Source organism: Hippoglossus stenolepis, chromosome 7, assembly GCF_022539355.2.
Source record: "Hippoglossus stenolepis isolate QCI-W04-F060 chromosome 7, HSTE1.2, whole genome shotgun sequence".
Classification (NCBI taxonomy): domain Eukaryota; kingdom Metazoa; phylum Chordata; class Actinopteri; order Pleuronectiformes; family Pleuronectidae; genus Hippoglossus; species Hippoglossus stenolepis.
In genome coordinates, this window is record NC_061489.1 from 22351038 (window position 1) to 22368482 (window position 17445).

Consider the following 17445-nt stretch of genomic DNA (forward strand, 5'->3'; position numbering starts at 1 on the left):
TGGAAATGGAAACAAACCGTCACGTCTTGGACTTTATGACAAGATGTCGGCTGACTGGTAACCTCATTCGCTCCCTTCTGCTGAGATCTGACATGTTTCACATCTCATTGGATACAGCGTGTATTGTGGCGATGATCTATGAGTCAGAGTGAGACACATGCAGCGCGATGTCTTGTGAGGTGATTGAATCACACAGCAGACAGTGTTTCTAAACTCTGCTCACATTCCACTTTGATTACCCAGGCCAGTATATCACCGTTCAATTATAGGATTAGTAGTAAAGTATTTAATTCTACATAATAAACACAAATAATCTTGATTACTGTACACATTAAAATAAACAAAGTTGGGAGGATAGTTAGAGGAGCAAATTAAATATGATTAAAATATAAGTGCAATAAATTGAAATCATTTTAGAGGTGATGAACTAAATAATCATCTATTTAAATGAGAAAAAAAACCAAATGGATAAATAAAACGTCTCGTAATTGTCAATTCTGAGGGCGAGAGGATACCTCGGCACTTTTGGGTGACGGTTCCCAATATTCAGTTAATGAACGCTCAGAAAACCAATCTGGATGTGAATACAAATTCGACGGAGCCAACCGTCGTAACACGGGGATCATCGCTGGTGTCACCGAGATGCCACACGCACCTCCGCCTCCCTGTTGATGAAAATCTCCACCAGGAAAAACAATATCTCGCAGCTCATTGCAGAGATGATAATTGTTGTTCCTACCAGAATGCACAGTGTGTGGGAGTGTGATTATCCAGCTCGGCTCGAGAGCCGGCACTAAGGGGCAGCTGCAGCTCCAAAACAAAAGCTATTCGGCCCAGCTACAAATTAAGCCTGTGAACCGAGCAATTTAGATCAGTTACCTACGCGACCTTATGGTTTGACTCAGCCCGAACAAGTGCAGAAAATAACAGGAAGCATCATTTATCTGTGGAGGCCATTTAAAAAAACAAACAACGGGTGTGAAATAATATCCAGGTGAAAGGAATGGGAAGCTGATCACAATCATTCAAGGTCTTTTGGTGCATTCCAATTTTAGTTTGATTGATTAGCTCCAAGGAAACATGAAGCTCAGACAGTAGCTGTGTCTCTTCTGGGAAACACTGGTTTCAAATAATGTTCAACACTGTGTCTGAGTGGATTCTCTACCAGCTGCTCTCAACATTACTGCAAGTTCAACAATTCCCCGAACACCATTGTTGCAAGAAGGGAAAAACGTGTGTTGCATTTGTGCGTTTGAAATTAATGCAAAGATAATTCTGGTTATGTTATTAAATGGCTGTGATCTCATGATTAGTAGTTAGTATCAAACACACATTTACACAGAGATGAAGTATGGTGGTGATGTATGAAGTCTGTGTTATGAGGTCTGGGTCCACTGAGCACTACTATTTCGAAACGGTGATGTAGACGGAGGAAGTGGTTGACCAATCAGAACAGAGAAAGCCAGCTGGCCAATCAGAGTAGACCGGGGCCTTAAAGAGACAGGAGCTACAACCAAGAGTTTGAGCAGAGGAGCTGCGGAAAGTGGACAGTTAGAGGAAAGTTATGTTTTCTAAACATTAGAGCATGTCTAATCTAATTAAAATGATGAGCCTGAACACGAGTACAATATGTCTCCTATAAGAAAGTAATTGTTCTACCTTTGCCTTTACTGAACCAAACTCTGGCTGCTCCATGAGCTTAACCATGTTATTGTTGTAACTCCAACAACTAACACCCGATAAGGCTGCCACTGTAGGGAACTGTAATCCAGGAGATTCACATGCTGCATGCACCTGCTTCATCTACACTTGTAAAAACCTTTCAGGAGGTTTGCACGATTGATCCTCTGAAAGCATTTGGGAGCTTCTACTATACTTTCTCTTCCAAGATCTGCTAAACCTTTCCACGTACATTTTGCAGCTTAAGACGGAAAGTGAAGTAAGTTGATCATGTTTACCAAACCAGGGCCATTACCTTATTAACTATGCTCTTTATTAGCTGTGATTTCAGTTATTCTTTCCTCCTCTGCCCGAGGGCTCTGTTTACCTTAAGTGCTTCCTTTGTACTTCTTGGATTGAATGGTCATGGACTTAAGGAGCTGAATATCTTTTTTTCACTTCCTGGAAAAAGATGCGAGCCTCTGGCATGCTCCCAGCCTCCTATAGAGGGGCTGAGGGATGCACAGGGAGAGCCAGGTAAGGCTGGAGAGCCATCTGGAGGTCGGTTTCATGGTGTGAAGACTGCTGGACATTAATGACGCCATTGTCTGAAGCCATAACGAGCCCCAAGTCCAAAATGCCTTTGGCCTTGTGTGTGTAAACCGTTGGAAAACATGTTTTTAGAGAAATCTTCACGTACAGAGAGAAAAACAACTGTTTAGTATTAGAACTCTGTGTGAATGTTTTCCAGACTAAACTTGTGCTCTTCAGAAGTAAGCTGCTCATTAGCCCCACACAGATGCATTATTCTGGGGACAAACACAGTGCGGAGTCACACTGAGTCTCGCTGTTGGCGGAGATGTGGGTTTTCTAACCAGCGAACTCTTTTACAGCCACGAGACGAAACCCTCTTGTAAAGAGTTCAGTGGTACTAGTGACGGAGATCGCTTCGTAGTAATTCTTACTCCATCTCTAGTAAAGCTTTTAGTTTCTTCCGAAGTTGTACCGTGTGATGTTAAAACCGTCCCACATTTTTAGTTTAGAAAGAAAATAAACCATCTGTCTTTTTAGTGCATTACAAAAAACACTCCCACGAAAAAACCTCTCCTCAAAATAGGAGTTCTTAGGGGAAAGTGCTTGTCTCAGCCCCCACTGTTGCTATGCAACCACAGAAAAACCCAGTTGAAGCATGGCACCTTTACTCCAGTTTGAGTGTTATATGTATTTTTTTTTTTACTTCCAGCACCCACTGCGTTGAGGTTTGAAACATCAGCTCAGTATTGTTCGGAAGTCGCAAAAGAAAATTCTTTCTATTGAAAAGAAATATATTAATGGAGAGACAGAGGAAGATATGTTTGTCTCTTGAGATTTGAGATTTTTTTTTTAAACGTGACAACAACAAGAATGTTTTATTTTTTTGTTCAGAATACCTGAGAGGGCCACAAAGGACAAACACTGACACCATCAGTCATTCCTCTCAGAGCCTCACAAACAACACTCTAACCATCAGAGGAGAAGAAGCAGGTCGTAGTGAAAGTACCTTGAAACGTCCTGTTGGCGAGTATCTACCTGGTGTCTTTCACCAGAAGTCCCAGCACAGCAAAGCCTCACGACACCAAACTGTTGTTTTTGCACAAAACAAATCATCTGCTTTGGGTATTTGGGCTAAGAACGTTTGCCCCGAAATGATGATGCATGTAAAACTTTTGATTCTCCACAGGGAGTCTTCCAAATTTGCGAAGCTTTGGATTAAATGAGATTGTGTCATTGGCCAGAAAAGAAAAGTTTGCGGTTACGTGGTCATTTTTGGGGTCTAATCCCGTCCCTTGTTGGAAAACAGGAAACCCTTTTAGTTCCACCACTATACTGACTGTGAGCAGAAATGTCTCTAGTGGATTAGACTGGGGGGGGGGCAGCAAAGGGACAAACCAATCACTCTGACTTTATCCCTTATTTACATGATAATAACAAACTGCTTTTTATGTGGTCGCAGTTCAAACGCATTTGGCTTCACTTTATCCACTTGAACACAGTAATCAGATAGCAGATAATAAACTTGGTTATACGTATTATAGGCCCAGCGTTGGCAGGTTAAGTTCCTGTCACTAAAGAAATGAGCTCTGTTCACCTCAGATCGAAAGTAAACGACCCTTGTTAAATACTCTACACATCCATGGTACACCAACACTACACAGGATCTTGGTGTCCCTGTAGATTTAAAAACATCTGCATGGATTGAGAGGCCTTGAACTGTTGAATATGTCATAGTTTTCAAACTGCATGGTCGACACCTGGCAGTGGGTCAAGGGCGTTGGGTACAACCTCACTTCAAGGCTACATTCACCCTTTGTGCATTTTGATTTTAAAAACGAAAAGGATCTATGTCCAGCGAAGAGTCATAATCTATCAATCAATCAATATCACGTGGTAAGAACTACTACGAACATGGAACAGCAATCTCGACAAGTAAGACCTGGGATTTCTTTTCTTGAACCGACAACAAGATGGAACTGTTGCTGACTGTTACTGTGATTGCAACGCTTCCTTCTTGCTTGTGCAGGAAAGTAGCTGCGCTGACAAAGTATTTACGTTCACTACCCAGACAATAGGACATTTCATTCAGGGGAACATACCATCAAAAGTTCAGCACTGTCAAGACACTAGTTCACCAAAGTTGCACCTTCCAAATTTATTTTCCACAATTATATCAAAACAATCTTTTTAGCCAATTTCACTGTAATACATGGTGTCGCTGGGCATTTTAAATGTCTCAGACCAATGACCAAACAGCTACAGGTGCTGTCCAAGTAGAAAGGCCCCACAGCTGGAAGAGGGAACCTCTTGCACCCAAGGGTTCCTGCGTCATGAGCATCAGAAGCAAAGGTCACTCCTGCTATGAGAATTGTGTGGGATTGATGCTCTCTGACAGTCACTCCCTCATCTCTCCGCTCACTGTGCTTCAGAAGGAGCTGTGTCTCTTTCACTCTGTGCTTCAATATTGCAGCGACCCTTTTCCCCAGAACCCCCATGACTCCCCCCTCAGTGGGAGGAAGATGACAGGTGGGCCCACAGAGCTTTAAACTCGAAAAACCGAGTGTGCACCATCTTCAGAGCATCACTTTGTTTGGCTGGAGCCCTGTCCTCCCCTCTCTCCTTGGCCAGACAGGACACTGAGGAAAGGATACGCGCTTCAATTCAGCTGTCAGCCACCTCCCTCATGGGCCGTCTCTCGCACTGCTCTCTCCGACCATGCAGAGGTGAAGGCACTGGAAGAAGAAATAGCCTCTCGAAACGTCCTCCCCCAGGTGGTTGCCCATGTGGTTTCATCAACTCTACTTCCTGTTAGCCTAAGAAATTAAAAATCTAAAGTCATCATCTGGTTTCAGGTCCTGTTCGTACTTGGCATTAATTAGTCCTTTGTTAGTCCTGATCACAAGGGGGGTGGCTCTTAGAACAACTGTTGCATCAGCGTCTTAAGTGAGCTCTTAATCGGATCTCACCTCCCTGATCTATATGCAAATGAACACGTGGCCGACGTCACTGCTGTTTTCAAGGATTACTTAATTAATTTCTGTTGGTTATCAAACCAGCAGATCGGTGGACCTCAGCCGAGCAGACGTCATTCAACGTGTTTTCGTTCGCAACTGCTTAAAGAACGTATGTGATCCGATGTCAAATACATCCTCTCTCCACATCTGCAACTTGAAGAGAGTGTGTAATGGAATAAAGTTTAAGCCACATATCTCCCAGTCTGAAGTGTGCGCGCTTACGTTCTTCGTCCTTTAACAGTTTGAATGAACGTCCTTGTGTTTGAATCATATTCACGACAGACACGATTCATGGGAAATAGTTTTTCTCCTTCATGCTCGGGCTGCCACATCAGTTTACTCTCTTGGGCCACAAGTAGGTGGCTGCACAGCCCAACAGTGGGTGGTAATCACCCCCTTTTGCCCGAACAGATGCTGGGCCCTTGTACATCATTGTGTATTCGGGTCCATTTAGGAGCGCATCCCATCTGTTAGGTCTTCGTCTCTGGTTACAGCAAACAGTGAATCCCATCAGAGGAGCTGAACACGTATGTATGGACATTTAAAGCGAATGCAACCATCTGATTGGGCAGAGAGATTTTTTCCCAGGTTGCTGAGCAGATTGATTACCGGAAAAAATGCAGATGCTCATAAAACTAGAGAATGTTTATTCCCAAAGAGTTAAAAAAAAAAGATCTATTCCCAATTTAAATTTTCAAAAGGTCCAAAATATTTTCAGAAAACATTTTTGGTGAAAGACACTTAACTAAGAGTTATTAAAATAAATATTCTTGTGAAATACATGTTTTTTATTATGCCTCCTTACCGTTGACAGCCAGTAGCTGGAGGTATTTTGTTTTCTGGTTCTCCGTCCCATTCTTGAGGACACGATATCTCTGGAACAACTTGAGGGAATTTCTCACTCTCAAACTTGGACTCAAAGACTGATTCGATATGGTGGTTGAAGGTCAAAGGTCAAGGTCGCAGATGTTCTTGTGAACGTGACATATTTGGAACACCCGTCTGGCACATTCAGTTGGACTCAAAGATGATCTGATCAGAAATTGGAGGTCAAAGGTAAACACTGCAACCTTACAAAACCCTTTTCTGCTTATTTTACCAACGCCTTGAGAGAATCCTTTCAAAATGTCCTTTCAAATCCTTTCAAAATGTGTCACAGATTAACTGATTAGGTTCCTGTGGTCAAACGTCAAATGTCAAGGTCAAGATTTCAAAGGTTAAAGGTCACCATGACCTCATATGAATCTTGGAAAAATAAGTAAACAGACAGAAACTGCACAAGTTGGCAAAGGCAAACAATCACAGGGGGGTATTTATAGTTAAGCCAAAAACAACAGGATATAATGTGTACAATGAAAAGTGTGCTCTCACACACACTGACAGTCGAACACATTGAACTGATCTTTCAATTAACCTGTCAATCAAATGTCGCTGTTGCCACGTCCAGGATTCATTTCTCCCATCAGTCCGAGGTGAAAGGTCTCATTTAGTCATTACTTCCTCAAAGTCCTTGATATGTGGAGGAATTTAAATCTAACAGGCTTAATAAGAGTCACAGAGGACCCCGCGCCCCGGACACTGACAGACGACAGTACAATCCCAGAGCTCTTGCTGCTGAAACCGCAATTAATTGAGAATAATTATTGCTTTCACAGACTGAATTACAACAGAAAACGGTTTCAGAGGGTTGTACACGACATGTTGAGAGATGAGTTTTACATCCTTTGAATATTTTTTCCTGCTTTGTCCGTTTGGCAGATGCCATTAAAACGTTTACCTAAATCCCAGTTATTTACTCCTATCCCCTATAAATTAGTCAGTTTCTCTGAGCCTCTAAAGTGAGATGATAATTACATTGATTTAACGGTAATCACCCCCCCATGGTGAAAATGTAAGAAAACAAGTAACATACTGTGTCCATTTTTCTGCTGAAAGGAAATTCAGCAACAACTAATACATCCCTGGAAACATGCATGACAAATCCCGAGTGGCAGCAAACATGGTAAAAAAATTATATTTGCATATGGTGTTGACATGTACGACAGCCCTTGTTGAAAGAGCTAATTAGTGACAGACATTGGACTCTGCGTGTATTAGTAAACATCAAATGAAAATGGAAAAGCGTGCTTTAAAGAGAGGACGTGTAGTATCCGGTTCCTCCTGACGCCCACGCTCTTGTCCACCTCAGGCCTCATCGACGACTGGCCGCCTGCAGCGTGAAGACACAGATTACCCCTCCACCCTCCAGCAGGTCGTTCACTCTGCAGAGCCGCGCTAATGCACAGCTCCGTTCCCAGGTCATCCGACGCCAATCCTGCATGACCACAACCCACGGAACCATTCAAACCAGGTCCAGTGACTGCCTCCTCACCTCGAACCCAACCTGTACCAAACCAGCTCCACGACAAATCTCTACTATGAACTGTGTTGAGTCCTAAATCAAAATAAATTCAGTTGCATTAAGATGCCGTAACTTGCCCACATCTCCAGCCCACTTCTACTGCTCCAAGGTTATTTCATCAATAACTAATCAACACATATAAATAAAATGTATACACTCACCCAGACCTCTTCCCGTCATTCATTGACAATGTATCTGCCCACACGGAGCATCAGCATGAACATTTCTGTCATGAAAACCAACCTTTGCAATCTGAATTTTTTCTATTTACTGAACCCTGACACGATCTTTTGAATAGCTCGTAAAGCTAATAAGAACATAGGAAGCAAAAACATTTTAAGAATTGAAAGAAATCAAGGTTGCTTTTATTTCAGTGATTCTTGTATTTATTTTAGCAGCCATGAAGGTTGAAATGAGATAAAGCCACAGATTTGGCAGCACAACAAAATGGCATCCATTGCCATCCAGGTGTGTAAATAGCCTGAATGTCTCCTTGAGTAGATTTTCCATGAAAGAGCTGCAGGAGCAAATCCTTGTTATGCACCAAAGAAAAGTTGAAACCTTGGCACGACCTCAATTAAGATGAAGATCTCCAAAAAGTGAAGAAAGTAAGACCTCTATACTCTATGCTAATTTTACTTATTAAGGATATCTGTGATCTACAGTGTAATACAGAGAAACTCAAAATGTATGTTGACAAGGACAAAAAATCCAACTAATTTTAAAACCCACTTTACTGCTTATATTTATATTATGTATTTATGTATATAAATATAATTATATAAATTCCACACTTGCCCAATGTGGGTGGTCTTGTGATTCCTCCTTCAAACTCATGTCCTCTAACATAGGCCCGGGAGCTTGACGGCAACATCTAAGCTGTTCCTAGGTCAGTGCTCTTCTGGACAGAGATCTTAGTTGTTTGACTGCTGAAGCTTCCTCCACAGCCCTGAATGCTAAGATCACCACTGGCACCACTGCTGCCTTCACTTTCCACATTTCTTTTGCTCCTACTCCTGCTTCTCGTGTTCTTGATGTTGCTGTCGCTTGGTATCGCTCCTTCCATCACTACTACCCTTCTTCTGCTGTTTGTTGACCACCACATTGTCCGGTCGTTCAGCCTTCACCGGTTAATCCATCTTTTTGGTTGCATTTCTCAATATCACCCACTTCTTTTACCTATTGACGATACATGACGTGCAGGGGCTTGTCCTTCCATGATGGTTCCTCCTCTTCATCATTGGGGGCCATCTATCTGATGTAGTCCCAGATCTCTTATTAATGTATAGTCTCAGGGTGCTGGATCTTTCTTGTCTTGGTATCAGTGACCTGTATCTCTTCTTTTGGTTAGGTTCGATATATCTGGTAGATCTGCAAAACAGGGAGTAGCAAGCTAAGGATGTGCAAGTACAGTTAAACTTGGACACCTTCAAGATTTCCTAAAGGTAAGAAGCAAAAGTTAAAACAAATGTTCTCAATGGATACAACAATAAAGTTTGTAATATCAACCAAAGCAGCCCACAGTGACAAAAAGAAAAATGTATTCAAAAAGTAATTGTCTACGAAGCAGTTTTTTTTTACCCCCCAAAACTAAGCTGTCTCATCACCATTCCGAGCCACTTCACCACGTACAACAGTGACTGAATGTCCTGTATCATCGCTCACATGCAGTTCAGTCGAACATTCAGTCTGCTGCTAATCCAAGCTGTTAGCGTTCAGTGACGAAACTAAATGCAAGCGCTGCACATGAGGTTTAACAGCTCAGCAGCCTTTCATTACTCCACTATGTGTTTTTAGTCGAAGAGCATTGTGGATCCGGGGGAATCAGTGAGGGTCAGGACAATTTATCCTCTGGGGAACATGACAGTCAGCCCCAACTTGTGATCAGACTCAGAAAAACATGCTGTAGATAGTTGGAGAGATATTTAATGAAACGCAGCACTCTCATCAAAAGATTCCTCGTTAAAAGCTGCGTGACACTATTTGCTCTGAAACAACATTGAATATCTATAGAGATAAGAATGATTGGACGCACTGCCTAAGTGAAATACTGTACGATAAAGTGACACGTTTTGCACATAACGTTTTACAATAATTATAATTGCGGCTTGTTTTGAATAGCGATCCTTGGAAAGGCTTTGCATATGCATTCATGGGTTTAGAGTGGGCGTCCTTGTTGTAAGAGGATTGAATAAGCAACCCCCTCTGCAGACTGGTTGTTGAATTATCTCATCTGCACTGCACAGAGGGAATGTGTCAGTCGATGCTGGTCATACAAGTCTGTGGACAAAAGCCGAGTTCTCACACAGGTGAAAGGACATGAAGTAGTGAAAGAGTAATATTGTGTGGATGTGTATAAGTTCTGAGAAATGGGGGCAGAGGTTTTTCTTGCTTCAGCTCCGTGTTCTTGAGTAAATGAGGACAGGTACATTTTATCACACAATGGCTGCAGGGTTAGAATGTGCCTAAGCTACATGTCGTATCTGTAATGGCATTAAGAAATTAGCGGTATACAAACAGATCGGATTCTTCTCTTCAATGCGAGGACGTGTCGTGTCAAATGCTGTGAATCTACTTTAACTCCCACTCGCACGTGAGACGACCGAACGTCTCGCTGTCTCTGACACTGCAGTGGGTGACGGTCTTTTTCATTTCACAATTTGAGCACATTGCAAAGCGTCCCTCAGTTTGTGTAATGATGTTTTCGTTCGGGGAAGCGATATTCGCCGCACATCACTTCAGGCACTCTGCATGTGAGGACTTAAATTAAATTCACAGCTGGACTCCTGAATGTGCAGACTTTCAGACAACACTCACACACACACACAGATTGCAATGTTTTGCATTCTTACAGCATCTTCAAACGTGACTATTTGCATTGTTTCATGTTATTTGCATGTTGAGTAAACCCTAAGGAAATTTTAAAATGATTCCTGATAACTTCTAAATTAGTTCAACTGGCCATTTGTTTGATATGACCAATTATCAAAGAAACCCAGAGGTAAGTAAAGATTTATAAAAGCAGAAATGACACTTTAACGGTTTAATCCAATCTAGCACTGAAGCAAATTAACAACAATAACAAAATATATTGTCTGGATGGTGGTGTGATAGTGTCCCTGGTTTACGGCTGAGCCCAGTTCCTTTGTTTTTTGGCCTGTAGGTGCTTTTAAGTTCAGACACATATTTATCTCCCCGTGTGTTTGTGGCTGTTTCAGTATCAGTGTCTGAATCTGCTTCTCTCGGCCCGTTTTCACTCGTCATTTCTTGTCTCACAAGAAGATAAAGAGCAGATGCAATATAATTCACTTACATTTGCATCAGATTACAAATGTGACTGCATCCGTCTTGTTGTCTGTTCCGTGGCTTCATGCAAATAAGCACAGAGCTCCCGAACTGTCCAGATCTGTGGCTTTAGTGCAGCTGAAGCTGTTTGGTAACTGCTTAGAGGACACAAGAAGAGGAAGAATGTCTTCTGTACTTTAAATAGTTTGGTTACAACAATAGAGAGTGTTGTCAACTAACCTGAAGGTCGGTGGTTCGATCCCTGGCTCCTCCAGTCTGCACTGCGAAGTGTCCTTAGGCAAGAGACTGAACTCCAAATTGCCTCTGATAGCTACGCTGACATTGTATGAATGGTGTTATAAAAAACAAATGTGTCTTGTACTGAAAAGGGCTTTGAGTGGTTGATGAGACTAGAAAAGCTCAGTATAAATACAGTCCATTTACCATTTACTATTTTACTTTAGCTTGGTAGCAAACAACAATCCATACACTCGTCTTTAAGAGCTTTGATTCATGTCTTTTCAGGGTGAAATCGCTGGAGCAGCTTTTTTTTCCTGTCACATCAAGGAGATGGATATTTACTGTGTAACTTCGGTATTACCTCGGACGTCATTACTACAGGAACCAGACTCTGAAAGGGAAACTGCCACAGGCCGCGTACTTAAATATTCACCCTTGGCTGTGTGCATACCAAACGCAAAGCAAATTTTCATGTCACGTTTGGCTGCAGGATAATTTGTGTTTACTTGCTTTACTCTCGCAAACACAACCCATGAGTAATTGCCTGTTCTCTTCCGGGAAACAGAGGAGAGGACGACTTCTGGCTGAAATATTGAAATTGAAATTCTGGAGAAGCCAGCACCATTCTGTGTGTGGTTCCACAAGATGATCTGGTTGTCACACAGCTCGGGTAATTCACTGTCTTCTCCAGGAACGACGTCTATGTCCAGGTGATAGTTTGATGACCTGCTAGTTCAAGTTGGTGCCAGGATCAAATATTTCAACTCGAGCCGGTGAAGCAAATGTTTGCTTCCATCACGTTGACTTTGTTTGTCATCTCACCGTGTGAAGCATTTGCTTTACATTTGTTCTAAGTGAACGATTAGAGGAGTACTAATATGTATATAATATAATATGTATATAAGTATATGTGGCTTGGAGAGACGGGCACATTTTCGCCTTTTCAGTACCTGGCTCTGATGCAAGTCAACCCGATGCTTGATTGAATTTACCTGTAGGGGCTCTTGATAATGAAACCGGCTGTCTGTTCCACCCTGGACGTATAAAGTGACGGCCAGAGATGCGTGAATGCAAATGGGATATTTGTGAGCCGCCACGTCCGGTCTCTATTTCAGTGTCTGAACCAGTTTCTGTTCCCTGTGTGTGTCGGTACCTGTATCGCAGTGTTCCCTGATCGTAAACCTCTCCCTGTCTCTTGCTCTGAGCTCGTTCGTGTTTTCCTGCCAGATCCTGTTTCTGCTTCTCAGCCTGTGCCCACTCCTGAGCCGTTTTGTAATCTGGAACCTGTCATGTCCCTCTCGTTTCCCTCCAACCACAGCCTCTCTCTCTCCCTGTGTCCCAGCAGTGACACTGTGTTCCACATTAAGTGCAACACTGAATCTATACAGAATGCATCGTGTTATTTGTTTTTGCTGTTAATTTACAAAATAATCGCCGCTCTTACCTTTTTAACCCTCAACGGGAGATGTCAATCAACCTGCACGGGGGGGATATTTAGCACATAATCCTTCAGTGTGAACGTGCTACATGCTCATAACCTGCTTACAATTAGTGTTTAGATTGGATTTGGGACACATCTCACGCTAAGCCTTTCCTCTGGAGATCATCTGACCCACTCGCACGCCTGTTAGAGCACTTTGAAATGCCCTGTGTCTGAATGGCGTTATATAAATAAACTTGTGTTGTCTTGCCTCGCTCAGCTGTCCCCAGTTCCCTCATGTGGCGCCCAGTATACATCCCTGTCTAGTTGTATAGCGATGCAATTTCTAGTGGGACAGCTTTACAGTATAAATAGAGCGGCTCCTCTCCCCACCTCCCCATGTGTGAAGGCTATGGGTGTGAGCATCACTCAGCGTGACCTTTGTTTCTGCAGTCGTTCCATGTGTTGATAATTGAGTTGATCTCATTAAAGAAGGAGACCTCCCACCTCGCGGAGCACTTCTTCAACAGCACTCTAAGTTTTGTGAGGCAGATAAAGTGGGGGAACGCGTTAGCAGGGAAAGACGGGTTTATGTGTGTCGGGATGCAAATCAGCCTTTACCTTGGCTGACAGTCTGGAGTGAGGATTAAATGCCCTTGTTTTTGCACTGTCTGGTACAAACTGATCATGAATTTGCATCAGTTTGAGTCAGATCTCTGATTAATAACAGTGGCTCAGTGGTTTGTGGTACAAGTCAGCCAACTAACCTATTGTCATAGTAATTATGCTGCATGACTAATCTGTTTCGAGTTGAGTTAAACTAAAAAAAGTATTCAAGAGGCATCACCAGTCAAGTGTAACCATTCAAGAATATTTATTTCCCTATTGCATCAGCTACCCACTGTCGCCTTTCAGCAAGAAGGTTCCTGGTTCGAATCCTGGTGGGTTTTTAGGGGGATTGGCATGATTCTTGCTTGGCTTCCTCCCAGAGTCCAAAGATGCAGATCAGGGTGGATTGGAGGATAAATTGACTGCAGGAGTAAATGGGTGTTTGTGTTATGATGGTCCTGTGATACGCTGCTGACCTGTCCAGGGTGGACCTCCTGCCCAGAGTCAGCTCGGATTGGCTTCAGTTCCCCACCACTATCCTCAAAGAATAATCTGTATAGGGGATTGATGGATATTTGTATTTAGCTTCCACACAACAACAGCAACAACTCCCAGGTCAGTGGCCATGTGAGGATCAGAATGAAATCCAGAAGTTAGTGAGTGAGCCACAGAAAAGCTGGCGTAAGGCAGGTGTCTGGCAGTATTTGTATTTGTGTGTTTTGGGCGAGTAGTATCGACAAGAGGATCCACTGAAAGGCGTTGGATGTATCGGTTGCATTCTCTCAGAGTGTAGCCTGCTCTTTCTAGCTTTTCCAGAGAATAAAATAAATTCGTGCAGATAAGTAATAATTTTGGTTGGAGTTCAATCGAAATAATTGAAGGGCTATAGTTTTCCAAATTTCTGCACCTGGAATGTGGGCACAGATGGTTCGGCCTCGCTGCAGCTCTGTTAGTTGCCATGTGGTTCACGGGAAAGACATTAACACAGCAGTCCCCTGTTTTTTTTCCCTGATCCTAGTTTCCCCAAGGGCCACGTTGAACAGTGTCTGCATCCGTTTGTTCTCACTATTGGGCCATCAGCGCACCATCATCAGTATGGACTCCAACACAGAGAGAACTGAGACAGCACAACCTTCTAAATCAGCTGGTAAGTATCAACCTCCACCTAAAAATAGCCTCACATTAGCCTCAGTGCAGCCAACTAACTGCTCTTAATTATTAGAGGGGAAAAATATGTATATTTTGCAGTGTACCACAGTTTTGATTACAACATCTCCTACAGATGACAAATGCTGCTAATTGAGAATCCTTAAATCGCACTGTTAAACATGACGGTTACCAAAGTGTCTATGAGGGAAACAAAAACCTCTTGTCTTTATTTAACCAGACAAAAACAGATTTGGACCATATTGTTTTCTCCACCTGAGGCTGTTTACACAGGAACTAGTGAATTGCTTGAGAACCCGGCAGTTTGTTGGCACTGATAAGCTCATAAGTGACTATACAGACTTCCAGATTAAGTCGGGAGAGGCCATTTTATTGACACTTTAATTGACAAAATGGAGGAAAGCAAACCGCAGATCGGCCCTGAATGACACAGGGTGAAACACTAGCACCTCCAGCACATGTGCATGCAGGGTGTTTGAGCTGAACCTCCCTCTGATTCCATGAAAAAGGCATGGGCAGTTATCTGAAGGCTAAAAGAGGCAAACAACAGAGTCTTCTCTCGAAATCCTTCATCCGCACACTTTATCTTTGCTGGTACAGAATGAGTTCTCTATCAAATGCAAAACCAAAAAGCCAGAAAGCAAAACTGCATCTGAACACACTGGCAGAGCCGCACGGTAAATGTCCTGAAAATTGCGAGCAGATGAAACCAAATGATCCTGCTGAGACCACGAGAGATTCATTGGCGTTTGGCGACACATTTCCATGATGGAACTCAACGCTCGGCTAAAAGGTTTTTACCTTAACGTGGCAGTTACTGAAACCTCTAGAGGTAAACACGAGGCAATAACTTCTGTTTTAAGCTCCCAACATATCAGACCTTTAACACAACATCTGCTTTACACAGCAGTCGTTCAACTTTAAGACACAACCAATAACGTCAAAAACCCTTTTAGTTTTGCAAATAGGGCACAGGACAGATAAAGTAGGTTTGGAACAGCTGTCCATCCGTCCGTCGGTTTTCCAAACCACTTTTCCTGCAGGCTCTCGGGGGGGGACTGGAGTCCATCCTATCATGCATTAGATGTGCACACTGTGGACCAGTCACCAGTCTATCACAGGACTAACACATGCAGACAAACACATGCACACTCCCATTCCCACCTACAGGCAATTTAGTTTCCAATTCACCTGACACGCAGGTCTGTGGACTGAGGGGGGAGAGTGAAGCACCCGGAGGAAGACAAGGTGATAACACACACACACAGAACAGGGTTGTTGCTGAACTGTTGTGTTAATACCTGCTTTAATCATTATTTGAACCAGATACTGAAAAAAACAATGTGTGTGTTGGCTCTATCGGTATTGTCGGCCATGAAAATCCAGAAGCGCAATAAATATGACAATTTATTACACTCCGTCGTATTTATATGTATTTACTTTTTCTCAATAGATAAAAAAGAAAAAAAGACAATATTCGTTATTAACACACAACACAATAAACATTTTGTCATCATCCGAAAAGGTGTAGTAGATGTATCTACCATTTTTTATAATATGGGCAGCACCATAAAACATATGCATTAAAAATAAAGAACATGGAACATGTCTTCATATGAGGTTTATATAACAATATTCATCATTCATTGATATAAAAAAAAAAAATTTAAATTTCCAATTTGAACGCTAAGGACACTAGAATGGTGCCACCACCCCCCCCCCGCCAAGTTCCTTAATTAAACCACATTTAAATTCACTAAACCCAGATATTTTATTTGGATCTGCACCACACGCATGTCAGACTTTTCTATGAAGTATTCTATTATATCAACCAAACTGTTGACCAATGCCCTTTCACACAATGTCAAACACAGTGAAAATCCTTTCTGCATCCTTCCACCAAGGTTTATGGTAATAATTCCTGCAGTTTTTGTGTAGTCCTGCTAACTAGCAGAGCAACAGATAAACGCAGATGAAAACATAACCTCCTTGGTGGAGGTAAACAGGGGCTGAGGCCATAGACAGGATATAACAGGAAGTATTAAACAAATAGTGCATTGTTTTCTTTCTTGTCTTTTCATTGGATTTCTTTACGGAAAGAAAGATAAAGAACAGACCTCATCGTTTGAAAACACGCCGCCTCTCTGACGAATGTAACTGAAAGCAAACAGACAAACAAACTCCGAATAAAATCCCAAACCAGAAACTTCCATTCACATGCAGCCATTTTGAATTATTCAAGTACACTTTAAGTTAAGTGTTATGCATGCAGGTCAAAGTAGTTTAATGTATAGTTGTGTTTTAATTTACATGTATAATTTAAAACTATTCTTTAAAGGAAATGCGATCATGGTTTAATAATGACGGGCTGCCTGACGGGAACTGAGACACTGGGGTTCGACGCCACACACACACAGACACACACACACACACACACACACACACACTCACGATCACATTTTGACAGACAAGGAGCACACTTGTCAAACATAATGAAAAGAATATAATCCTGGAATCACAATAACCGACATCGACAGCTAATAATAAACATTGTTAGTGCTCATGGTTGAATGTCAGCACTGAGCATCACGAGATGAAAAAATCCAACATGTATTATTAAAACTGGCTCGCTGCTGCGGGAGGACGCCCCCCTACTCCTGGTATCGGGATTGATCTTTGCTTTTACCTGCTCAAATATATATAAATCAGTATCATTTCCCAGCCAGCGTGAGCGGTCGTGAAAGGGCAGATATGTGCATGTAAAAACTGTGGTGGTAAACAAACCCATCATGTTAGAACCAAACGATTGTGGCTGCTACATCCAGACATGAGCGAGACGGTGTTTGCATGGAAATTCGCAGTAATGATATTTAGCATTTGGCACAACCTGCCTGCGTCTCTAATGAATTAGTTCAGAAAGCGATAAAAGTTTCGTCTCCAACAGCAACATTGGCAGCAAACTACCAATTAAACACTGCTGCGGCTCTTCTGCAAAACACGAGTCACATTAGCAAAGTGGCAGATTTCTTTCGTTTCATCACCTGAAAGAAAATAAATCTTTCGCTTTACCTATATATCGCTATAGTGAACTCCACTCAACCACTGCTGCTTTCAAG